The sequence below is a fragment of the Canis lupus genome, chromosome 1 (assembly GCF_011100685.1).
Source record: "Canis lupus familiaris isolate Mischka breed German Shepherd chromosome 1, alternate assembly UU_Cfam_GSD_1.0, whole genome shotgun sequence".
NCBI lineage: Eukaryota > Metazoa > Chordata > Mammalia > Carnivora > Canidae > Canis > Canis lupus.
The window spans coordinates 47,604,555-47,631,013 of record NC_049222.1 but is presented as its reverse complement, the minus strand read 5'-3'; the positions used below and the strand labels follow the sequence as shown (position 1 = coordinate 47,631,013).

Genomic DNA, 26,459 nt, shown 5'->3' with positions numbered 1-26,459 from the left:
CTGAGCCACCCTGGCACCCTGAGATTAACATTTAAATCAGACTTTGAGTAAAGCAGATGATGTTCTATAATGTGGGTGGGCCTTGTCCAATCAATTGAAGGCCTTAAGAGCAAAGATTGAGGTTCTCTGAAGTGTAAGAAATTCTCTTCAAGACTGTAACATAGAAATCCTGCCTGTGAAATTTGGACTCAAGACTTTGACATCAACTCTTGCTGGATTTTCCAGCCTGCTGGCCTGTCCCACAAATCTGCTAACCCCCATAATCCCACAAACCAATTACTTAAAAATAAATCTAAATACTCCTATTGGTTTTCTCCAGAGAACCCTAACAGAAGCCAACCCTAACAGAAGCCAACCCTAACAGAAGCCATATATGTGTATAAATGTAGGTAAAATGTACAACATCACATTAACTGTGGTCTCAGAGATGGGCTGGGGACAGAGGGAAGCAAGGCAGCCAGTTAGGAGGGATTTGGAATACAAGCTAGAGATGATGTTAACTCAGAAGAGGGTGGTGGTGGGGCGCCTGGGTGGCTCAGGTGGTTAAGCACCTGCCTTTGGCTCAGGTCATGATCTCCAGGTCCTGGGATTGAGCCCTGCATTGGACTCCTTGCTCAGTGGGGAGCCTGCTTCTCTCTCTCTCTCTCATTCTCTCTCTTCTCTCTCTCTCTGCCCCTCCCCACTGCTCATTCTCTCAAATAAATAAATAAATAAATAAAATCTTAGAAAAAGAGAGAAGAGGGTAGTGGCTGTAGTGATAGACAGAAGTAGACACATTCTAGAAACATGAAAATAGAAACATCAGTTATTAGCAGATTATGCTAAATGAGAGGCAGGTGGGTGTCCAGGATGGGTTTCAGGCTGTGGCTGGTGCAAGGGGGCACAGTGGTGATGGCACCCCAAGGCAGATGGTGGTATGGAGTTGTTTCCGTGAAGGTGCTGGGGTGGGGGGATGGAGGCCAGGGAGCTCACCTGCTGGTATTGAGTGTGAGGACATATGTAGGCAGGTACACATACAGAGCAGGACCTGAGAGGAAGGGCCAAGGCTGGAGATAAATGTCCCTTGGCAATGACAACATTATAAGCCATCAGAAGGCATGGGGCCAAGTGCTGAGCCCCAAGGCACTGCTACGTTTCAAAGCAAGGAGCCCTGGAGAGACAGAAGGAGGGCAGAATGTTGCTGAGTCACTTAGTCTGCTTGGAGCACATTTGGGGAAACCCAGCACTGGATTCCCTCTGGGACAGAGTGGAACACCAGCACAGCAACGGTGCTAGGAATAAAAAAGTTGCAAAGAAAACCCAGGGCTTCCCCCAGTGAACTTGGTTCTCATACCCTCCAAGGATACTCTCGTCCTGTAAGACAAGAAGCATCATGTGGCCTGCTGGGGTAGGAGGTGGAGCTGGCCTGGCAATCAGGGCTTCCCCCGGACCAAGGGGACACGGATGGGACTGTTGCAGAGTGGGTGCTGGGGTGGAGCATGAAGGGACCTGCACTCCCCGGGAGGTGGACAGATAGCCCTGGAGACAAAGCTCAGCCAGGGTGGGCGGTGGGCAAAGGATCCACCTGCCATGCCCCAATGCTCCGGTCACAGGCACAGAGATGGAAGAGCAAAAGGCTGAGCACTGTGAGTCCCCGGCTTGCCTTCAAATGGGTGGAATCCTGCAAGGATGCAGAGGCCTGGAGAGGGAGCCTTCACGCAGGGGTGGAGAGGGTGGGGTGGGGAACTGCTATAAACTCCTGGGGATGGGATTGGAGAGGACCTGGGGCAGATCCCATATAAAGAGATTCAGCTGTGTGCCCTTGCTGGAGGTGTGTGTGTGTGTGTGTGGGGTGGGCAGAGGGGGTGGGGTGGGCACAGGGGGTCCTTTCTCCTACTGAGTCTCAAACTCTCCCTGGCGCTTTGCCTTCATGAACCAAGCAGGGTGTGTGAGGTCTGCTGTGGGGACCGTGGCTGCCCGTGAACCGCCACTACGTGTTCTGGCTTGGAGGAGGAGTGATGCACGTGCACCGTTCCCCTCACAGATGTGGAAGTGGGGGTGACAAGGAAAGGGCAGCAGGCAGTGGCAGGCCAAGAAAGGGGGAGATGGTGAGTGCAGGTGGCAAAGCCATGCTTCACAGTGTGGCTCACGCTTGACCTCGCTTTTCCTGACCACACGGCTTGGTTTGGTTAGAGAGGGTCATTTCATTTAGAAACCACAAAAGCATTGGACTTACTCTGGACCTGGTCACTGAAGGGCTCATAGGATGGATTTCTCTTAGGAGAGAACTTGGTCAAGGAAAAAGCATTTGTCAGATAAGAACTATGACAGATACTCTTTAGCCCCACAAGAACTTGACCTCTTAAGGTTTTTGCCAGGAACTGAAAAAAGCATAATGAAATATTTGTAGAGGACTAGGCAAAGCCACTTTCTCTGTACACCTCATAGAAAGTCGAAAAAGGAAGCCACAGAGAGTGAGCTTCGTGTGCTACTCAGTGCTAGCTTCATGCATTCATTTATTATTCTTTTTTTATAAATTTATTTTTTATTGGTGTTCAATTTGCTAACATATAGAATAACACCCAGTGCTCATCCCATCAAGTGCCCCCCTCAGTGCCCGTCACCCAGCCACCCCCACCCCCCACCCACCTCCCCTTCCACCACCCCTAGATCGTTTCACAGAGTTGGGAGCCTCTCATGTTCTGTCTCCCTTTCTGATATTTCCTACCCATTTCTTCTCCCTTCCCTTCTATTCCCTTTCACTATTATTTATATTCCCCAAATGAATGAGACCATATAATGTTTGTCCTTCTCTGATTGACTAATTTCACTCAGCATGATACCCTCCAGTTCCAACCACGTTGAAGCAAATGGTGGGTATTTGTCGTTTCTAATGGCTGAGGAATATTCCATTGTATACATGGACCACATCTTCTTTTGTTATTCTTGTCAAATATTTATCAGGCTCCTACTGTGTGCTAAACAGTCTTCCAGGGGCTCTGGATACAGTGGTGAATAAGTTAAGTCCTCTGTCCTTATGTGGCTTATATCTAAGGAAGACAGATGAACCCAGAGTATGGATTTTTAAATGCACACTCAAATCACATTTAATAATATACATCACACCTGACTGATGATCAAGGTCACTTAGGGTAGCAATTCTCAACCATGAGTCATTTTGTGCCCCAGGGAAAATCTGGCTATAGTTAAAAATGTCTGAAGATGTTTCTGGTTGTCATAAGCAGGAGGGAATGCTATTAACATCTAGTAAGTAAGGCCCAGAGATGCTGCTAAACATCTTACAATACACAGGACAGCCCCCACAGCAAAGAATCACCCAGCCCAAGATATCAATGGTGCCAAAGATGAGGAACCCTGGCCTGGAGCTTTGCTACTCGAAGTGTGTTCCATGTACCTGCAGTAGCAGAATCACCAAGACACTTGTTAGAAATGAATAATGCCAGGTGGTTCGGATGTACGTGATAGTTCGAGAAGCACTGCCTAGATGCAACACTCGTTAGCAAGCAGGACAAAAGCCCAGTGGTGGAGACTATACTCACATTCTTTTGGGTACCCAGACAAGCACCATCTGTAAAGGTTTGCTTATTTGAGAGGCTTTTAAAATGCAGATTCCTTACTCCCAAAGATTCTTAGGCCCACAGGGTAGGGCCTAAGAATCAGTATTTTTAGAAAAGCTCCCTGTGGATATCTGATGAAGAGGATTGGGATTCATGGAAAACACAACACATATCACAGCTAAACTCTCTACATGAGTCTCTATCACTAGTTGGAGAATCTCAGCAGTTGGCCTAGGGACGAGAGAGAGAGAGAGAGAGAGAGAGAGAGAGAGACGTGTGCCATTTATAAAGATGCTAATGTTACTCAGAGAACCGATTTTAACTAGTTCATTCTGGAAAATGGAAAGTTGGCTTAATGAAACTGCCATGCCAGGTTTTCAAATGGTACATTTTTTGTTGCATTGATAACTGTAACTTTTTGTTCAAAGACAATCTTAAAAGAACCTGAATATACAAAACAAGCAAGAATGAAGTGGCTCTGGTTTACATAGATGGGCCCTTCTTGTTTCCTGCTCTGGTTCCAGTGGCTACTGTTTGAAAAAAAATAACAGCTATTTTAGGTAAGTAGGGCCCTATTAAATTAAATTTCATTAAAAGAGAGATCTTGTCCACATTTGCATGCATTCACAGAGTTAAGGAGATGGCTATGAGTGTGAATTTTAACTGTGACCACAGGGTGGTAAACATCAATCTTCACTCTGCTGCAAAAATAATTCCATCAGTAGAAGCCCAAATATTCCTAAAAATAGTTCTGAAAGCATATGTTCCAGAAAATGGGAACACAGGATGGCATTGGTGAGAAGTGTGATTTTTTTTTTAATCTGGTAGAGAAAACAGGCCTCAATTTCTCCACATTTAAACTATGATAATTTGAGTGCTCATAGTTCAGGGGCATTGTAATTCATTGAAAGACCTTAAACTGTCAGATACTATAATATTCATGGTTATCAAAACTTCTTTTTTGAGGCCTTCCCAGATCCTCTATGGCAATACATTTCTCTCTCTCTCTATCTCTATATATCTGCATACAAATTAATGCAATTAAAGACAGAAGAAAAAGAAAATGCCTAGTAGCTGTGACCTTTTTAGTTTGAGTTAATTCAAAACATGCTTCTAGCAAAATGAAAATTAATGACTATCTTATTTTTTGCCATACTTTTTTCCCCACATGGATGCCAAACCCTTGCCCTTAAATGTAAAAGAAATAAAGGTCACTGTGTCCTTGCAAAGTTTTAATCTCTCTCAAATTTTTGTCAAAGTTCTCTGAGCACACACACGCCAAATTGCTGCGCTGTGTAAATGCAAATCAATCCTTTAACTGAAGGCCAAAGCTAGAACTATTTGTGCATGTTTCTACTCCATGAGGCACAGTTTCTGCATCGTCAGAAGCTACTAAATATTATACAATAATAGAGCTCAGTCTGGGTTGTTAGTGTTTGCAGTATTATATGACAAGGAGGTACTGGGTGCTGGACATCATGTGAGAGCAGGGCTGTACTTCCTCATTATCTCTAGGAAAATCTGGTATGCTTTTATTGAGGTTGGAGTGGCATTAATATGAGGGCATTAGCACAGACCAGCTTATATCTCATTCTGTATAGTAATGCTATAAGATTTTATCTTTAGCACTGAGAAAAAGAGAATTAAGGATGCCACCGCAGAACTAGCGGATACTATTTATAAATGTACTGTGTACTTTAATGGAAAAAATGTCTATCAATGGTGGTTCTATACTGTTTTCTCTTTCGCCTTTAATCAATACTGATTAGTAAAATTAATAAGAATCTTGGGATGCCTGGGTGGCTCAGCGGTTGAGCATCTGCCTTTGGCTCAGGGCGTGATCCTGGAATAAATGAATAAAAATCTTTAAATGAATCTTTAAATTCTTTAAAAATTCTTTAAATTCTTTAATTCTTAAAAATTCTTTAAATGAATAAATGAATAAAAATCTTAAAAAAATAAGAATCTTCAATAAGATCACTAGTACAAATCTATATCTGGGTATCTATGTATCTAACTAAATGTCAAAAGCCTGTGTATGTGTGTGTGTGTGCTTTGTGTATAATATTAGCCATAACCAGTTGGAAACTATAAAGGGATAAAATCCCATTTACTTCAGAAAAAGTAATCACAAGACTCTCGGAATAAACCTAACCAAAAAAAGGTTGGCGGGCTTCAAACACAGAACTCTATAAAACAATACTGAGACTTTAAGGAGGTTTTGAAAAACAAAGAAGAGCATTCCACATCCTGGCATGCAAGAATCTGTATTTTATTTTATTTTATTTATTTTTTAAAAGATTTATTTGTTCATGAGAGATACATAGAGAGAGAGGGAGAGACACAGGCAGGGGGAGAAGCAGGCTCCATGCAGGGAGCCTGATGTGGGACTCAATCCGGGGATCTCCAGGATCACACCCTGAGCCAAAGGCAGGCGCTAAACCACTGAGCCACCCAGGCATTCCAAGATTCTGTATTTTAAATATGTCAATTCTTACCAGATCACTTTATGCATCTATTACAATGCCAATCAAAGTTCTAGTATGATTTGGGGAAATTTTGACAAACCGGAAAAAATGATTCAAGCTTCATCTGGAAGCATAAACAGGTGAGAATATTTGCAAAAGTAAAACAAAAAAATGAGGGGAAGTAGTTGTCCCAGGAAAAATGTGAAACATTGGAACAGAACAGACTATTCCCAAAGAGATGCAAATTCTGTATGAGTCAGTATTTGATAAATACAGCTTTCCAAATCAGTGGGGAAAGCAAGGGTTATTCAGTAAATGGAATTGGGATATATAGCTTATCATTTAGAAGGAAAAAACCCTAAAGTTCAAGCCATACCTCATATCTTATACCAAAATATGTAAACATAAAACATACAAGAACTAGAAAAATGAACATAAACTTAAGAGTCTGGAGGCAGGGAAGTACTTTCCAAAAATAAAGAAAAGATGGATAATTCCGACGACAAAAATTTGAAAACCTATATGTCAAAAACTCCATAAAATGCAAATGATAAAGTAGGAACATTGTTATACACATGACAAAGAGTAGCATCTTTAAAGAGTGCTTGCAAATGATTAAGAAAAAGACAAATATTCCAATGCTAACATGGGGAAAAGAGGTGAACAGGTAACACACACACAAAGGGAGAAGTATGCCAGTAAATGCATTGAAGAAGTTTGCCACTTGGCAGCCCCCAATTTCAAACAAAGTCAAAGGCTAGTTTTATTTATTTTTTATTTTTTTAAAGATTTTATTTATTCATGAGAGACACACAGAGAGAGACAGAGACACAGGCAGAGGGAGAAGCAGGCTCCCAGTGGGGATCCTGATGTGGGACTCGATCCCCGGGACCCCGGGATCATGCCCTGAGCCGAAGGCAGATGCTCAACCACTAAGCCACCCAGGTGTCCCCAAAGGTCCATTTTATTTATTTATTTATTTGATAGTATGAAATCCCAAAGGTCAATTTTAAACGATGATATTTAGTATTGGCGAGAGTAGGGACAAGAGGCATGGTTGTGTGCTTTTGGTGAGAATATAAATTAATGTAACCTTTTGAGGAACAAATTGGCCATATATCTCAAAACATTAACAACCTCTATATACCTTTGGCAAAGCAAAGGCATCTTTAGACATCTGACTTCAGGAGGTTTGCATGAATGTTGATTGCAACACTGTTTTTTTTTTAGTATTAAAAACTAAAATGTCAGTAAAAGAGAATTGGTTAAGTGAACTGTGCTACATGATCACACAATGGATGGCCACATACCTACTAAGATGGAGTGGAATGGTTCATAATATAGAACAGGGAAGAAGGTCTGTTTTCAAAATAGCAATGCATGATGTAAGTCCATATTTGTGTAAAAATATATTATGCAGAAAAAAGATACTGAAAGAATATATCAAAATGTTAACTATCGATATTTCTGATTGGTGGAATTAAATTAACTTAATAAAAACAAAGAAATACGTATTTTATGCCTTTCAGGGTTTTTACAATCAACATATATTACTTTATAATGAACGAAAAATGTTATTCTTTAAACAGCTTGCAAACGGGGTTGAGACAGTCTGGGCTCCCTATAATTCATAAATTTAGATGTCAATGGAAATATCTCTGCTGCTCCAAAAAACACTTTTAAATTCATAAATTTCAGTAATTGCTTTACTTTATTTTCACTTAGTGACTATTTATTGACCATTTACTGTAAACAAGGAACTGGTCTAGGCACTGAGTCTAAAGCAATGAACAAAATATACAAAAAGCTCTGCTCTTGGGCAACTTCTATTTTGTACAGGAGGACCAGAAAATAAAAGTTTTGGGGCAGGGGTAACATCCATCAACAATTTTAGAAAGATGTCCTCTCTCTAGGGCAGCTGGGTGGCTCAGCGGTTTGGTGCCGCCTTCAGCCCAGGATGTGATCCTGGAGACCCAGGATCGAGTCCCACGTCCGGCTCCTTGCAGGGAGCCTGCTTCTCCCTCTGCCTGTGTCTCTGTCTCTCTCTCTCTGTGTCTTTCATGAATAAATAAATAAATAAAATCTTAAATAAAAAAAAAAAAAAGAAAGATGTCCTCTCTGCCTCCCCTAAATACTGGTTGTGAGTTAGATGTTTTTTAGATTCTTTTTTTGTTCCTGAAATGACATGAGAAGGAGTTTGCTTGACTCATCAGGGCCACTTGTAGCTCTTGGAATTTTAATCTTCCTCCTGGCTCTCTGGCAGCACATGGTGCTATCTGGGGCCAAGTCATACAATTAGCTCACTTAATGCAGATTATCTCAGCATAACATTTATCTCTAGGAATGGTGCCTTTTGTGCTACTGGGAATTGTATTCTTTCATCTGCCACAATGGTACCCAGATTTTGTGCCAAGAGAAAGCAAGGGGGAACAGAGAATCTTCCTGGGAGTCAGTGGACTGAGTTATATTGTCCACACTGCCACCACTGAGTGATTTAAGTTGCTGGGCTACCCAGATCTGTGTCACAGGAGCTGGAGAGATGAGCCACAAGGCTTCTAACTGTTTCTAAGTGTAGGATTTGATCTGGACTCATGCCGTGCCCGCCCCCCGCCCCCCGCCCTCTCTGACTCCACTTGGCTTTCTGCTCTTCATCACGCATGTGACAAAGTCTGGATAACACGATTAATGTGCCTATGTTCTCCATGAACTCATTGCTTGTATTTTTGCTCTAGTTCCACAAGCAGATGGTCCATGGGTTGAAGGCACACTGCAGGTGAGCACTTAATAAATGCTTGTTAACCAGCCCTCCGTTAAATCGATAACATCACTGCAACACCTTTCCACCTACAGCGATTAAATAAAATTGTTCAAATGCTCTTGCTTTGGACTGTACCACTGAGGACGTGCTCCCTTCTAACAACAGCAGCGTGGAGAGCCCCCCAACAGATCGCTAGCATCTCATCCCTGGGGCCCCACAGCAGCCCTCAAAGTTCCCTGGTGCCAGGTCTGAAAAGAGGCCAAGGCCATGGCAAATCAGGCAAGCATGAGTTTCATCTAAACCTGCTTATAAGGCAGGCCTTCGTGATTTTGTCTGCTCTCTGGTACTTTCAGACTGTAAGTGCTCAGAATAAAATGTGTCAGGGTGGAACAGAACTCGGATAAATTATTTAATAGCATGCACCTTGTGATCAATAGCAGTGCAGGCTAGATTTTGACAAAAACAAAACAATTTCAGTTCTCTTTTGTTCCTTCCAGGGCTCACAACGGGACTTGCAGTGATAGCCAACAACCTGTGACATGGCAGATGTTTGGATTGGAGAAGAAAATGGAGTTTCCACCTCTTCAGATTAGCATATGGTCACCAAATTCTACATGTTTTTTTTTTTTTTTAACATGTATGCATAATATTAAAAGGATTTTCTAATCCTAAAAGGATTTCCTAAATGCCTGCAATTCTCTCTCCAGTCACATAAACACATTGATACTTCTGAATGTGATTATGGGTTTTGTTTTGTTTTTTGTTTTTTTTTTCCCCTTCCGGCAAATAAAGCATCTTGCTCGGGTCCCAGGCTTGGCTGGCATGAAGAGTGAATTAGAAATCTGAGTCTTTATGCCCTTTTGTTTCTGATTATCCAAGTAAATGCCCTGGCCCATCCCCATCATGTGACAGTCAGCAGATGCCAACTGAGACCACCACAAAAGAACAGTTTTAACTGTAAAGAATATGATGTTTGATTTCTTTAATGAAATGATCTTGTCAGCAGGGTAGGAGTGTCTCTGTTCCTTTGTCAATTAACTTGGAAGAAATATGACTGAGAAATTCTTTGAGTTTCCAGCCCAGTTTCATCTGTGCAAGGGCCCTGATGTTCTTAGATATCTGAAATTCCCTGACATTTTTTCCATTCTCGGCCCTGCAGACTAATGGGTTCCACCCAACTGAGCTGCTCGCAATGGCCCCGTTCGGCCCACCAGAGGACCCTGTGTTTCACTTCTGTTCAGGCTTCTACAAGTCTCAGAACTGCAATGCAGCCCTACAGCCCGGACTAATCCAGAAGTGTGGCCTTCAGCGGCTGTTAGCTGCTTGTGTTTTTCTTTTTTTTTTTTTTAAGATTTTATTTATTTATTCATGATAGTCACACAGAGAGAGACAGAGAGGCAGAGACACAGGCAGAGGGAGAAGCAGGCTCCATGCAGGGAGCCCGACGTGGGATTCGATCCCGGGTCTCCAGGATCGCGCCCCGGGCCAAAGGCAGGCGCCAAATCGCTGCGCCACCCAGGGATCCCACTGCTTGTGTTTGAAGCACTCCCTCCACCCACTGGCCACACTCTTCTCCACAAGTCTGGACAATATAATCTTTGGCCTGAGCCTCTGAGTCCTTATTTGCCCTCAGCCTGGACAGTGCCCACCAGTGTGCCACTGCTGGCCCGAGGAGGGTCCACTCCACCCCATGGTTTTGTATGCACAGGGAAGAAAGGACCAAATTTGTTCTGGACACACACAGCACTGATAAATGGAGATGCTCCACTGGGACAACCTGTCTCTAATAAACATCTTCCAAGAACCAAGTACTACAAACAAGAAGAGAACAAGAAATTCTGCTGGGGGTTGGGGAGAGAATGCCCCCACCTGCCATACACATAGAGCAGAGCAAAACAAAAGCAGCCACTCTTGGGTGACCTCCTGTCACCAGAGCCACCCCAGCTTTTCCTCTAGGTTGGAGGCCAGGAGCTGAGGCAGGACCTTCCCAGGAATCACTTCCAGCTGTTGTTCCCTGGGGGACAGAGTTCCTCCTTTCAGGTCCTGGGTCAGCTCCCTGCCCTTTCCTCCAGACTCCAGGCTTAGCAGGGGCAAGGACACTATTCCCCTAGAAATCTTGGGGTTCAGCCCAGTGCTAGGTACCTGGTAGACACTCAATGAGTCCTTCTGGAATCAGCAGGTCCTAGGACCACTGATCCTCCTGTCTGGGTGGTCCTGGCATCTGACTGCCTTGCCTTACTCCTTTTTTACCTCCTGGGCAGCCTCTTGAATTAACAAAGAGCCCTGAGATGTTTCTAGTCTTTTCCCTGACGGACAGAGCAGGTACCTGGGAGGAGAAAGGAGGGGAGAAGGGAACAAAGATAAGGATTCTCTCTCCGACATATTCCTAGCTGACATGACCTCTGTTCTTGGAGGAGCCTGTCAAATCTCCATGGTGCTGTCTATACCCGACACATATAAAATGCTCTATATGCATTTGGTGACATTTAAAGGCCATAAATCACAAGCACTCCTGTGTAAAAGGATCACCTTGGGAAGTGTGCTAGAAGCAGATTGCCAGGCCCTACTTCCTAAAGAAACTCTGGGGGTTTAGGTTGGGGCCTGAGGATCTGCATTTTAATGACAGGAGGTCTGTGGACCTGAGGGTGATGGACAGGAGCTTAAAGACTCCTCCTCCCTCCGGCTATGTGAGCGGCACAGCTTCTGCAGACCCTCTCCTGGGAGGCCCCATCCCACATCTCCCTAGAGATGCTCCCTAGAGAGCACAGGTCATAGCTCCTGGGGTCCCCCCATTCGAGCCACTTATGGGAAACCGGGAGCCTGTATAGAGTAGACAAGAGCAGAGCCGCTTTCTCAAAGAGCCTCCAGTCGGGTAGTTAGGAGCCAACCTTGGGCCCTCTGCTGGCCCTCTCCACCGTTCTCCTGATTAGGGCCTGGACCCTGCTTCCTTCCCTTACTGCCCTGAGCCACAGGCTTCATGATCAGTCACAGATTCACAGGCTCTTCCTGTGGGCTCAGCTGGATGCTTCGGGCTTCAACGCCCCAGCAGCAGCTGCACCATCTCATGGCCCACACACCTTTGCGACCTCCTCAAACCAACCCTTCTGACTCTTCCCTGCAAACAGCATTCTGAGTCGAGGAAGCAAAATTATTTTGTGTGATTATTATAAACACCCATGCTTCTCACTTACCCTGAAGAACTCTCAGAGGCTAAGTGGAAAAAAGTAAGACTCCAAGAGTCTATGTTACATGTTAAACGTTTACATTCAACTCAACAGTTCAGGACCTTCATAGCGGAGCACCTGCTCTGTGCCAGGTGAATGTGTACAGTCTGTGTCCCCTGGATTACAAACTGAGGGCAGCTACTGTGCCATCTGTGTCCCCCATATTCATCCTACTATAGGATAGTGGGTCACACATTTGGGACTTTAAGACAGGCATGTGTCCAGTGAGGACCCCAACTGCTGGATCAGAATCTCCAGGAGAAGACTCTGACATGTGTACAAATGCTTTTTATGATCAAAAAGTAATACATATATGGTAAAAAATAATGTCATGTAAAATTTTAAAACCTCCATGGGGACTCTAATTTGCACTAACCATAGAAAGTATTTGGCCTGGGCTAACCCTTGGCACCTGATGGCTGCTTAGTAGGTACTGGATAAGAACTCGGACAATATGACCTACTGCTCCGTGTGCCCTGCCTACCCCACCCAAGTCACGCTTCTCCCATTCACAGGCATATTGTCCTGAGCAAAACAGAGTAAACACCAAATCTCAGGGGAAGCTGCCAAGAGCCTTTCAGTAATGATTCAGAAGTAGTGTCCTTGCACGGGGCCAGCTGACACTTCCAAGCTCTGACAACCAGGGCTTCCCTCAAACGTTTTCCTGCTATGTGTATGTGTGCAGGGCACTTTTCAGTTTTAATTTTTTATGGGCTCCTATTCTAAATATCTCATTAAAGCTTGTACCAGGGATCCCTGGGTGGCGCAGCGGTTTGGCGCCTGCCTTTGGCCCAGGGCACGATCCTGGAGACCCGGGATCGAATCCCACGTCGGGCTCCCTGCATGGAGCCTGCTTCTCCCTCTGCCTGTGTCTCTGCCTCTCTGTCTCTCTCTCTCTGTGTGACTATCATGAATAAATAAATAAATAAAATCTTTAAAAAAAAAAAAAAAGCTTGTACCATTTCTTACTTATGTTCTAGCAGGTTTACAATAAGACACAGTATCCAACACAGTGTTATACATCTTGCTTATATATAAATACTTGGCTGCGGGGACACCTGTGTGGCTCAGTTGGTTAAGGGTCTTGTCTTTGGCTCAGGTTATGATCCCAGGTCCTGGGATAGAGCCCCACATCAGGCTCAGCAGGGAGCCTGCTTCTCCCTCTCCCTCTGCTGCTCCCCCTGCGTGTGCGCGCTCTCTCTCAATCTCTGTCAAATAAATGAATAAAATCTTAAAAAAAAATAGTTGCCTGCTTTCAGTTTCTGCAGGTTAATGTATTGGCTTCTCATCACACTTCTGTGAGTCAGGCCACTGGATCCCATTATCCAGGTGAGGACATGAAGCCCCAAGAGATAGATTTGCCAAGTCTGGGCAACTAGCAAGCAGTATGGCTTAACAATTGTTTGTTATGAGGATACCTATGAGAGTTTATATAATGATACTTACTGCCTTTTTCTGGTTATAAAACTAACATGTGCTAATCATAGAGAATTTCATCTATCAGAACAAAGAGAAAAATAAAATCACTGTCAGTCTAACCACAAAGAAAAACCTCTTTATGTTTCTTTTTGGTCATTTCTCTATGCTTATGCATATATTAAGATCATAATTTACATATATTTTTATATTTTGCATATTTTCATTTGATGTTATAGCAAGATCATTTTCATAAGTCATTAGATATTTTATATATTTATTTATTTTAGAGAGAGAGAGGGTGTGAGAGTGTGAACAGGGTGAGGGGGGATGGCAGAGGGAGAGATCTCATGCAGATTCCCTGCTGAGCCCAGAGCCCTTGGTCAGAGGGTGGGGAGCCTCCATTCCCGGACCCTGAGATCATGACCTGAGCTAAAACCAAGAGTCAGACACTCAACTGACTGAGCCATCCAGGCGCCCCAGTCTTTAAATATTTTTGAAATCAGCATTTTAATGACTTCCTTCCTAACAGTAATTACAGAACTATACAATTGTTCATTTATCCATTTGCTACTATTGTCACATTTAAATTGCTCCTGAGTTTTTGCACTATCATATCTAACTGCAATGAACATCTTCATATTTATTTTTCAAGTTAGGTTTAAATTTTCCTCCTCAAAGCTCTATGAAGTGGGGACCTATTCCAATTTCCTTTTATATTGGATTTCTTCCATCATTTTGTTATTTTGGTTCTCACATTAATTTCTAAAACTTGATACAAAGTGGAAAGGCAGCTCCTCATGCCCCTTCTACAAATTCCAGGTCTTTGAAAGCTTTTCTTTCAGACTCTTCTGTGGGTAAAACATTCATAACTGGTCTACTACAAAATAATATTCATGGCAACCTGGAGCTTGAGATAAGGAAAAACCAAACAGTGAATAAATTATTTAAATAGTACTTTACAGAGAAATTGGAAGTGTCCATGAGACATGAACACTGTTTTCCTTCCAAAAAGGTTCCTTCTGTGGTGGCAGAGGGGTCTGTCAGATTCTACAGGTCTTGTCAAATCCTCCTTTGTCAGATTCCTTCCACCAGTACAGGCACAGAGTGGCTGCCAAAGAGGCTCTGATTCAACAGCCAATCGTACCTACAGAAAGAGGCAAGTGGCTGATTTTGGTGTGGGGTTTTTCAGTGCACTTGCAAAAGAACTGAGCTGTCTTGGGGAAAAGGAACATCAGAGGGGAGGGCAGCCAGCTGCCACCACGTCAGCCACTCACACCAAAGGCTCTCTGTACACCTGCTTCAGAAGGCTGCCAAGCAGCCAGGTGCCTGGGCTGGACCCCGCTTGTCACAGAGAGATGGCATTGCCTCTGATGGCCAACTACGTCCTGTGAATCACCTCTGCAATCTGCTTCTGTAATCACCATCAGACTCTCTGTGTCCATAATTGCCAAAATATGCAAATAGTCATTAAAATATTGATGAAAGAAAACCTACAACCATTTATCATCGCAGAATAGCAGTTGTTAACTGCTTTTATCTCGGGAGAGCTTCATGGGAAGCCTGAAAAACCTCTCGATCATTATACTGTTTGTGTGTTTGGGGCTGTAATAATTCTGAAGTATGACTAGAATCAGAAGTGCCCACTTGCATTTCTATCAAAGAGTTGGAGGAGAAATCCAGCATCTGGGGACTGGGAGTTGGGCAGCCCTCCCCGAAGGTCACATTTCCAGATGTTTTCACTCTGGTATATGTTTGGCCAGGAAAGAAAAGGAAACTCCAGCAAAGAAGAACAATCTTTATTCCACATTACTGGAACTCTGTTATATTGTTTTATACCCCCAAAGTTCACTTGGTGATTTTTGCAAAATGCCATACCAGTAATTTTTATTTTAGTAATGACTCCCTAGAACCACCCTGTGTACTGTCAAGTGGAAAAATGGAATCATAAAGACCTGAAATGAGGATCTTAGACAGAAGAAATAAAACCAAAAACAATTCTGAGTCTTTCATTGCTTTAGCCTGAATCCAATCTTTCTTTATTGATGGACTGTTGCCTTTCTTATATTAGAAATTCCTCCTTCCCACGAACTTGGATTCCATTTCAGCACCAAAGTTATTAGTTTTGTTTTCCTCTGGAATTGGTAACGGCTGGATGTGAGCCCCCTGGATGGGCCACTCTTGTCACTAAATGACCCATCTGGGGCTCTGTGGGTGATGGATGGCTCTTAAACAGTTTCCCTCTGGTAATGCAAACCAGCTGAGGCACAAAATGAACCACAAACTTGCACTCGTGCACACCAGGCATTAGTCTTGTGGGAATGAGAGTGACATAGATGTCACCAAGCTCAGAGCGATTACCAGCCTTTTTCTGGAATGGAATGGCAGCACTGCAGTTGGGAGTCCAATATGGTAGCCATCACTACCGGCTGAGCACTCAAAATGTGGCTAGTCTGAATTGGGATGTTTTGCAAGTGTAAAATACACACCAGATTTGAAAGATTTAGTACAAAAAGGAGAATATAAAATATCTCAATACTCTCTAAGTATTGATTACATGTCCAAATGAGACTACTTTGAAGAACTGGGTGAAATAAAATATTATTAAAATCAATTTTCACAGTTTCTTTTTACTACTATAAAATGGCCTACTAGAGAATTTAAACTGACACGCTTGCATTTGTAGCTCTCAGTATATTTCTGTGATGCGGTGCTGGTTTAGGCAGTCAAAAATACCCATTAGAAATTAGCGGGGAATCTCTATATGCTATTTATTAGGGTGGTGCTGGGAAGGTCAAATCCCAGTACTTTGCCTGGATGTGCAAAACATGAGGCCTCATGCTGGTGAGGATCCTTCTTTTCTAGTCTATTTGCTCTCAGACTCATCTATTGTTCTTGCTGTTCTCAGAGGCATGGGAATGAAATTAGGAAGTCTGCAGAGATGGGATCAGCTCACAAAAGGAGAACCACAAACCCTCTAAGTGTCTTGATGCTTGAAGCTAAATTCATAAATAAGACCAACCAAAGCCCAGCCCTGGGAATAAACTTTTGCTTTTTTCTCAGTCTTCAATCTAACACAATACTGGACACACATCTAACCACACAGCTCCATCAAATGTGAAAATCCACTCTTCAGCCCTGACCGCTCAATTTCTGTCCATTTCTATGAAGACCCTTACATATTGGATGATTCACTGGAGACTTAAAATCTCAACATGGCAAAAATCGAGTTTCTTTTGTCTCCTTTCAGAGCAGCCCCTTTTGAGTTCTAACAGCCCCACACTTCTCTCCCAGAACCATGGTCCAACCCTCACGCCTCGCCTCTATAACTGCTGCACCCTTCCCAAGAATGTCTGGCTCCAGCACCTCCCTCTCCAAATCACCTACTTGCTCACCACTGGAGAATTTCCATCATGGCTACAGTGTGCACGAAGCTCTACTAGGCCCCACATGTATGGAATCACATTCAGCTCTCCCCGTCGCCTGCAGGACAGGCAGTATTATACCGTCCCTGTTCCAGAGAAGGGCACCCTGTGGCCGGAGGGCCAAGCAGTCAGCCTAGACCATGGCAGTGAGTGGCAGAGTCGGGGTTCTGGCTGCCTGCCTCTAGGCCTTTCCATGTGGCTTCTTATACAGGCCTCTCATGCAGCAATCTCTCCATATCCAGTTCCCTGACACAGACCAGCCTCATCTCCAATTCAAGCCTCTCACTCTTCAATTTTCCTTTTGGTACTCCTACCTCTTGCTGGTTTGAGGACCAGCCCACCTGGTCCCACCGAGGCCCACCCTTGGCCCGTTCCTCCTCAGGGGCAACCTTCTCCTCCCAACACCCTCCACCAAGCCCAGGCCTGCCTGAAGGCCTCAGCTGTTACCTCCTGCTCAAAGCCCCTGCTCCATGATCAGCCTGGCACCCACTGTCTCTATTCTTGGGGCCCAAGGAACTAAACTCTCTGCTTGCACTCTTCATCTGTAGCTTTCCTTTTAAATCTGAGAATCTCTTTGACTCTTCATACAAATTCCCAATGTTTTTATAAATGAGGGCACATTTTTTTATTCCTTTCAAACCCTGTTTGACCCCCTGGATTCCAGACCCACCCCTGCCTAGTGGTAAGGAGAACACCATCACCTGGCATCATGTCAACTAACCCTTGCCCCCATGCAGTGGGTAATTGCTTGGGCTCAGCCACCAGGTGAGGGTTAACTCATGGCTCTGCTATTTCCTAGCTGAGAGACTTTAGGAAATTACTGGTCCCTTTCAAGTCTCAGTTTCTCCAGCTGTAAAATGGCAAAATAGCACCTGAGATGTACTTTTGCTGAGAGAAGTGAGTTAGCATGTGGAACATGTGAAAACAGTGCCTGGCACACAGAATGTGCTATAGACACATTAACCATTCTCAGCCTTCCCTGCGTCTGCTCTCTGGCCTGAGCTGGTATTACCTGTTGCTAACCAAATTCATTTATTATTACTCCTTACTCTGGCACACCCCCCATGCCAGTCAAAGGAATCCAGTTCATGTCCCCATATTTTCCTTTCCAGTCATAAGTTTCCTTTTTTTAAGGTTTTATTTATTTATTCATGAGAGACGCAGAGAGAGAGAGGCAGAGACATAGAGGGAAAAGCAGGCTCTCTGCAGGAAGCCTGATGTGGGACTTGATCCCAGAGTCCCGGGACCACGACCTGAGCCAAAGGCAGACCACTGAGTCACCCAGGTGCCCCCAGTCATTAGTTTCTGAAATAACACTTCTCTTCTGTTCTCTACCCCTCCACCCAACAATCTCCTCAGCCAATTCATGCCCTCCTGTCTTTTGAAATCCAGACTCAGATGTGTTTTCCCCAGAAAATCTCTCTTGATTCTCTCCTAAACTCACGATTCCCTCTGTCATCCCAAATTCAGGTTATATTACATCAGTGGTTCTCAACCCCGGGTGATTTTTGCTACTCCCCTGGGGACATTGGGAACTACCAGGAGACAATTTTATTGGGGTAGGGGGTGCGAAACACGGGGAGTGGCATCTAGAGGGTTAAGGGGTGGGATGCTGCTAAACATCCTGTGAACACAGGACATCCTTCACCCCACCCCACAAAGAATTCTCTGGCCCAAAATGTCAATAGTGCAAAGTCTGTCAACCCTGTATTATGGTCATCTGTACGTGTTGATGGTCTTGTTTAACAACAACAACAATAACAAAGGTTTCTTGGCTGTGTGCAACCAAGGAGAGAAGCCTCAGGAGAGATAAAACCCGGTAACACCTAAATCTTGGGCTTATAGCCTACAGAACTGTGAAAAAATAAATGTCTGTTGTTAAAAAAGAAGAAAAAAAAAACCCTTCAGTGACTTCACTGGGGCATGCCAGCCTCCAGCTAGATTTCTTCTGATTCTTCCACAGTACTTAAGACAGTGCTGTGCTTAAAATAAATTGATTAATTGATAATGATTAATTTTCTAGCTAAACAGCTAGCCAGGAATATTTTTCATCAAATGTCTGGGATATGTCATCGCAAGATGAAAAATCACCACATAAATGTTTGAAACATCCTGTGCTGGTTGAGAGAAAAAAGCAGAAGTCTAGTCACTAAGCCAAAGTTTGTCCACCCCTGGAAGGGCTGTGGGAGTCAGAGAACCTCCTGGCAACACCAGACACCATTACACAGGCAACCTGTTCGTGACTCGCTTCCTATCTGTGTTCTTTTCTAAGAACTTGACCTTTTGGTTGGTATTCATGGGATTAATATCATATGAGACAGCAAAACCTGGTCATCCAAATCTAAGGGAAAACATCTTTTTTCTAGGATGGAAGTGATGGTGAGGAAGGTTCATCAATTATCCAAAATTGATGTCGAGGGGCACCTGGGTGTCTTAGTCAGTTAAGCATCTGACTCTTGATTCTGGCTTAGGTCGTGATCTCAGGATCATGAGATCAAGCCCCACATTGGTCTCCACACTGAGCATGGAACCTGCTTTAGATAGATTATCCCTTTCTCTCTTCCTCTGCCCTTCCACCCCTCACTCAGGCTCCATCAATCAATAAAATTGATAGTGAGTTGTTTAAGGCACAGGTAAACAGAACACCTGGCAACTGTTCCCTAGTCTGTCACAGGTCTTCCCTGCAGAGATAATAAGTAAATAAATAGTGGGAAGAAAAGCCCATCCTTCCCATCTGTACTTCCAGTGACAATACCTGTGGCTGGATAGAGGCATATGCAGAACATAGAGACCAAGCCCCTGACCCACTCCTGCCCAAGGTGAGAGAGTTGAGGAAAGGTAGGGATAGCCACAAGTGTCCTTATTACTTTTAATAAACCTTGTGGTGATCAGCATCACAGAGGAGAACCAAGGGCAATCTCATCCCAGATGCCCAGGCTTCACTTGCTGGCTTGAAAAACCTGGAATACCAATCTATTACAGAGAATTGCACACATTTTGGGTGGAATTTATGATAATACTTAGATAAAAGTTCTCTGACTTGACAAGAGTACATGCTGGCCTTCTATATACCAATTCAGACATCATTCTGAGTTCAGTAAAGGTGGACCTGAATCATGGTGAAGTGACACAAACTGAAAAATAAACTCATTAAGGATCAGAAGCCACCATTCTGAGTGGGCCTTTTCTCTGGGTGCTTTGAAAACTCCAAATCAACCATGTAATCAACTGTATGACACAGCAATGTTGCTGGATCCAGTCAAAAGGTTCTGGCCTCACTGACACCTGGCCTGGCCAGCTCTCATCCTCCCAAATGGATCCATTATACCTGAGTGAGTGTAGAAGGCTGACATCTTACAAAACATATGCCTCCTGTTAGGATTTTTGGCTCTGCAGTAGCCCTGGACAAACACACATGAGCAGGGCATACCATGTTGTGGAGGACAGACAGCTGCTCTGGCTGGCTTTGGTATCAGCTATCCTCTGATAGGAGGTGAAAGGCAAACTTGTGCCGTGAAGCACGGGATGGAAAGTCTATGACATTCTTCTGCTAGTACATGGTACTCAACAGCTTTGACAACCACAGATACTCTTCTCAGCTCCCCAGCCCAGCATAAGTGTGAGCTCTGGAAATAGGTGGCAGGTGTTAAATGACAGCTATCCCCATGAGGACCCGTACAGAGAGGGTTAGCTGTGGACACAACTGATGCTGGTCCCCAAAGCATAAACAAGCTTCCGTTAGCTGAGTGCACACCTGATCATTTGGCCCTGGGAGTTGTTCTCAGATTTCCTGCTTGGGTCTTTATGTCCCTATCTTAGAAAAGAGACCACAGGGAAGAGATCCACTCATTCTGGAACTAATCCCTCTGAGACATATAAATCTTGTGGTTGTTCATCTTTCCAGAAATGTTCAGCTCTGTCTTAGGGTGGGTGGGATACATAAAAGGGAAAGAATCTTAACAGAGAAAATGTATCTCTGACCCAGCGGTTCTCAAAGTATGGCTTCCAGACCAGCAGCATCAGCAACTGCTGAAAACCTGTCAAAATGCAAAGCAGCAAGGGGCTCCTGGGTGGCTCAGTTGGTTAAATGTCCAACTTTTGATTCTAGCTCAGTTCATGATCTCAGGGTTGTGGGATCAAGCCCTGTGTCGGGCTCCACGCTCAGTGGGGAGTCTGCTTGAGGATTCTCTCTCTCCCTCTCCCACTGCCTCCTCCTGCCCCGCCGCCTTGTGCTTTCCTTCTCTCTAAAATAAATAATTTTTAAAAATGCAAAGTAGTGGGCTTCACCCTAGCCCCCTGACTTGGACACTCTGGAGGGGGACTGTTTGAACAGGCCCTTCAGGTGGCTCTGGTGTATTTTCAAGTTTAAGAAACAATGGCCGAATCTACAGCATGGAATTTGACCGTGGAAACATGACGGATATTTTAAAAACATTACTGTCATTAAAAACAAGAATGATTCTGCTTAAGGTATTTCAGATGATTCTATCATTTATAACTTTACAATTAACTTGATAGAAACAAAAAAGAAATATGCTAAGAGTATAATTTGCACTATGACAGTGTCTCATACGTAGTAAGCACTCCAGTATATGTTGAATACACAAAAATAAATGAATGTATGACATCCTTCAAGAAAATGATGAAGAGGGGAGGAGCAAGATGGCGGAAGAGTAGGGTCTCCAAATCACCTGTCTCCACCAAACTACCTAGAAAACCCTCAAATTATCCTGAAAATCTATGAATTCGGCCTGAGATTTAAAGAGAGAACAGCTGGAATGCTACAGTGAGAAGGGTTCGCGCTTCTATCAAGGTAGGAAGACGGGGAAAAAGAAGTAAAGAAACAAAGGCCTCCAAGGGGGAGGGGCCCCGCGAGGAGCCGGGCTGAGGCCGGGGCGAGGGTCCCCAGGACAGGAGAGCCCCGTCCCGGAGACGCAGGAGCTGCACCGACCTTCCCGGGCGGAAAGGGGCTCGCGGGGAGTTGGAGCAGGACCCAGGAGGGCGGGGATGCCCTCGGGATCCCGGGGACACTAACAGCAACTGCGCGCCCAGGAGAGTGCGCCGAGCTCCCTAAGGGCTGCAGCGCGCACGGCGGGACCCGGAGCAGCTCGGGGGGGCTCGGGGGCGGCTCCGCGGAGGGGGCTGCACGGCCCCGGGAGCAGCTCGGAGGGGCTCGGGCAGAGGAAGAGGCTCCGTGCGGAGGGGCCTGCGCGGTTCCAGGAGCAGCTCGGAGGGGCTCGGGCGGCGGCTCCGCGGAGGGGGCTGCGCGGCCCGGGAGCGCGAATCCACCAGCGCAGGCTCCGGAGCACAGGGCGCCGGGACACAGCCCAGGATCCCGCCTCCCCCGGGACAGGCAGAGGCCGGGAGGGCCCAGGACAGCAAGGACGCTCCTGCCCCAGCTGAGCAGATCAGCGCCCCGCCCCGGAGCCTCCAGGCCCTGCAGACGGAGTTCCTGCCGGAGCTGAACCCAGGTTTCCAGACCTGGCCCGCCACTGGGGCTGTTCCTCCTGCGGCCTCACGGGGTAAACAACCCCCACCGAGCCCTGCACCAGGCAGGGGCAGAGCAGCTCCCCCAACTGCTAACACCTGAAAATCAGCACAACAGGCCCCTCCCCCAGAACACCAGCTAGACGGACAACTTCCAGGAGAAGCCAAGGGACTTAAAGAACACAGAATCAGAAGATACTCCCCGGTGGTTCTTTTTTTGTTTGTTTGTTTTTGTTTTTGTTTTTGTTTTTGTTTTTATTTTGTTTTGCTTTTTGATTTGTTTCCTTCCCCCACCCCCTTTTTTTTTCTCCTTTTTCTTTCTCTTTTTCTTTTTTTTTTTTTTTTTTTCGTTTTTTTTTTTCTTTTTCTTCCCTTTTTTTTTCTCTTTCTCTTTTCTTTCCTTCTTTCTCTCCTCTCTTTTTCTCTTTTTCCCAATACAACTTGCTTTTGGCCACTCTGCACTGAGCAAAATGACTAGAAGGAAAACCTCACCTCAAAAGAAAGAATCAGAAACAGTCCTCTCTCCCACAGAGTTACAAAATCTGGATTACAATTCAATGTCAGAAAGCCAATTCAGAAGCACTATTATACAGCTACTGGTGGCTCTAGAAAAAAGTATAAAGGACTCAAGAGACTTCATGACTGCAGAATTTAGAGCTAGTCAGGCAGAAATTAAAAATCAATTGAATGAGATGCAATCCAAACTAGAAGTCCTAACGACGAGGGTTAACGAGGTGGAAGAACGAGTGAGTGACCTAGAAGACAAGTTGATAGCAAAGAGGGAAACTGAGGAAAAAAGAGACAAACAATTAAAAGACCATGAAGATAGATTAAGGGAAATAAACGACAGCCTGAGGAAGAAAAACCTACGTTTAATTGGGGTTCCCGAGGGCGCCGAAAGGGACAGAGGGCCAGAATATGTATTTGAACAAATTCTAGCTGAAAACTTTCCTAATCTGGGAAGGGAAACAGGCATTCAGATCCAGGAAATAGAGAGATCCCCCCCTAAAATCAATAAAAACCGTTCAACACCTCGACATTTAATTGTGAAGCTTGCAAATTCCAAAGATAAGGAGAAGATCCTTAAAGCAGCAAGAGACAAGAAATCCCTGACTTTTATGGGGAGGAGTATTAGGGTAACAGCAGACCTCTCCACAGAGACCTGGCAGGCCAGAAAGGGCTGGCAGGATATATTCAGGGTCCTAAATGAGAAGAACATGCAACCAAGAATACTTTATCCAGCAAGGCTCTCATTCAAAATGGAAGGAGAGATAAAGAGCTTCCAAGACAGGCAGCAACTAAAAGAATATGTGACCTCCAAACCAGCTCTGCAAGAAATTTTAAGGGGGCCTCTTAAAATTCCCCTTTAAGAAGAAGTTCAGTGGAACAGTCCACAAAAACAAAGACTGAATAGATATCATGATGACACTAAACTCATATCTCTCAATAGTAACTCTGAATGTGAACGGGCTTAATGACCCCATCAAAAGGCGCAGGGTTTCAGACTGGATAAAAAAGCAGGACCCATCTATTTGCTGTCTACAAGAGACTCATTTTAGACAGAAGGACACCTACAGCCTGAAAATAAAAGGTTGGAGAACCATTTACCATTCGAATGGTCCTCAAAAGAAAGCAGGGGTAGCCATCCTTATATCAGATAAACTAAAATTTACCCCAAAGACTGTAGTGAGAGATGAAGAGGGACACTATATCATACTTAAAGGATCTATTCAACAAGAGGACTTAACAATCCTCAATATATATGCTCCGAATGTGGGAGCTGCCAAATATATAAATCAATTATTAACCAAAGTGAAGAAATACTTAGATAATAATACACTTATACTTGGTGACTTCAATCTAGCTCTTTCTATACTCGATAGGTCTTCTAAGCAAAACATCTCCAAAGAAACGAGAGCTTTAAATGATACACTGGACCAGATGGATTTCATAGATATCTACAGAACTTTACATCCAAACTCAACTGAATACACATTCTTCTCAAGTGCACATGGAACTTTCTCCAGAATAGACCACATATTGGGTCACAAATCGGGTCTGAACCGATACCAAAAGATTGGGATTGTCCCCTGCATATTCTCGGACCATAATGCCTTGAAATTAGAACTAAATCACAACAAGAAGTTTGGAAGGACCTCAAACACATGGAGGTTAAGGACCATCCTGCTAAAAGATAAAAGGGTCAACCAGGAAATTAAGGAAGAATTAAAAAGATTCATGGAAACTAATGAGAATGAAGATACAACCGTTCAAAATCTTTGGGATGCAGCAAAAGCAGTCCTAAGGGGGAAATACATCGCAATACAAGCATCCATTCAAAAACTGGAAAGAACTCAAATACAAAAGCTAACCTTACACATAAAGGAGCTAGAGAAAAAACAGCAAATAGATCCTACACCCAAGAGAAGAAGGGAATTAATAAAGATTCGAGCAGAACTCAACGAAATCGAGACCAGAAGAACTGTGGAACAGATCAACAGAACCAGGAGTTGGTTCTTTGAAAGAATTAATAAGATAGATAAACCATTAGCCAGCCTTATTAAAAAGAAGAGAGAGAAGACTCAAATTAATAAAATCATGAATGAGAAAGGAGAGATCACTACCAACACCAAGGAAATACAAACGATTTTAAAAACATATTATGAACAGCTATACGCCAATAAATTAGGCAATCTAGAAGAAATGGACGCATTCCTGGAAAGTCACAAACTACCAAAACTGGAACAGGAAGAAATAGAAAACCTGAACAGGCCAATAACCAGGGAGGAAATTGAAGCAGTCATCAAAAACCTCCCAAGACACAAGAGTCCAGGGCCAGATGGCTTTCCAGGAGAATTTTATCAAACGTTTAAAGAAGAAATCATACCTATTCTCCTAAAGCTGTTTGGAAAGATAGAAAGAGATGGAGTACTTCCAAATTCGTTCTATGAAGCCAGCATCACCTTAATTCCAAAGCCAGACAAAGACCCCGCCAAAAAGGAGAATTACAGACCAATATCCCTGATGAACATGGATGCAAAAATTCTCAACAAGATACTGGCCAATAGGATCCAACAGTACATTAAGAAAATTATTCACCATGACCAAGTAGGATTTATCCCTGGGACACAAGGCTGGTTCAACACCCGTAAAACAATCAATGTGATTCATCATATCAGCAAGAGAAAAACCAAGAACCATATGATCCTCTCATTGGATGCAGAGAAAGCATTTGACAAAATACAGCATCCATTCCTGATTAAAACTCTTCAGAGTGTAGGGATAGAGGGAACATTCCTCGACATCTTAAAAGCCATCTATGAAAAGCCCACAGCAAATATCATTCTTAATGGGGAAGCACTGGGAGCCTTTCCCCTAAGATCAGGAACAAGACAGGGATGTCCACTCTCCCCACTGCTATTCAACATAGTACTGGAAGTCCTAGCCTCAGCAATCAGACAACAAAAAGACATTAAAGGCATTCAAATTGGCAAAGAAGAAGTCAAACTCTCTCTCTTCGCCGATGACATGATACTCTACATAGAAAACCCAAAAGTCTCCACCCCAAGATTGCTAGAACTCATACAGCAATTCGGTAGCGTGGCAGGATACAAAATCAATGCCCAGAAGTCAGTGGCATTTCTATACACTAACAATGAGACTGAAGAAAGAGAAATTAAGGAGTCAATCCCATTTACAATTGCACCCAAAAGCATAAGATACCTAGGAATAAACCTCACCAAAGATGTAAAGGATCTATACCCTCAAAACTATAGAACACTTCTGAAAGAAATTGAGGAAGACACAAAGAGATGGAAAAATATTCCATGCTCATGGATTGGCAGAATTAATATTGTGAAAATGTCAATGTTACCCAGGGCAATATACACGTTTAATGCAATCCCTATCAAAATACCATGGACTTTCTTCAGAGAGTTAGAACAAATTATTTTAAGATTTGTGTGGAATCAGAAAAGACCCCGAATAGCCAGGGGAATTTTAAAAAAGAAAACCATATCTGGGGGCATCACAATGCCAGATTTCAGGTTGTACTACAAAGCTGTGGTCATCAAGACAGTGTGGTACTGGCACAAAAACAGACACATAGATCAGTGGAACAGAAT

The 26,459-nt window shown here is 44.0% G+C and overlaps 1 protein-coding gene across 5 annotated transcripts in view; it reads right to left on the bottom strand.

Moving 5' to 3' along the window:
* ZDHHC14 (zinc finger DHHC-type palmitoyltransferase 14) overlaps window positions 1-26,459 on the bottom strand; it is a 283,131-nt gene that overhangs the window by 83,174 nt on the left and 173,498 nt on the right. The window lies entirely within an intron of this gene.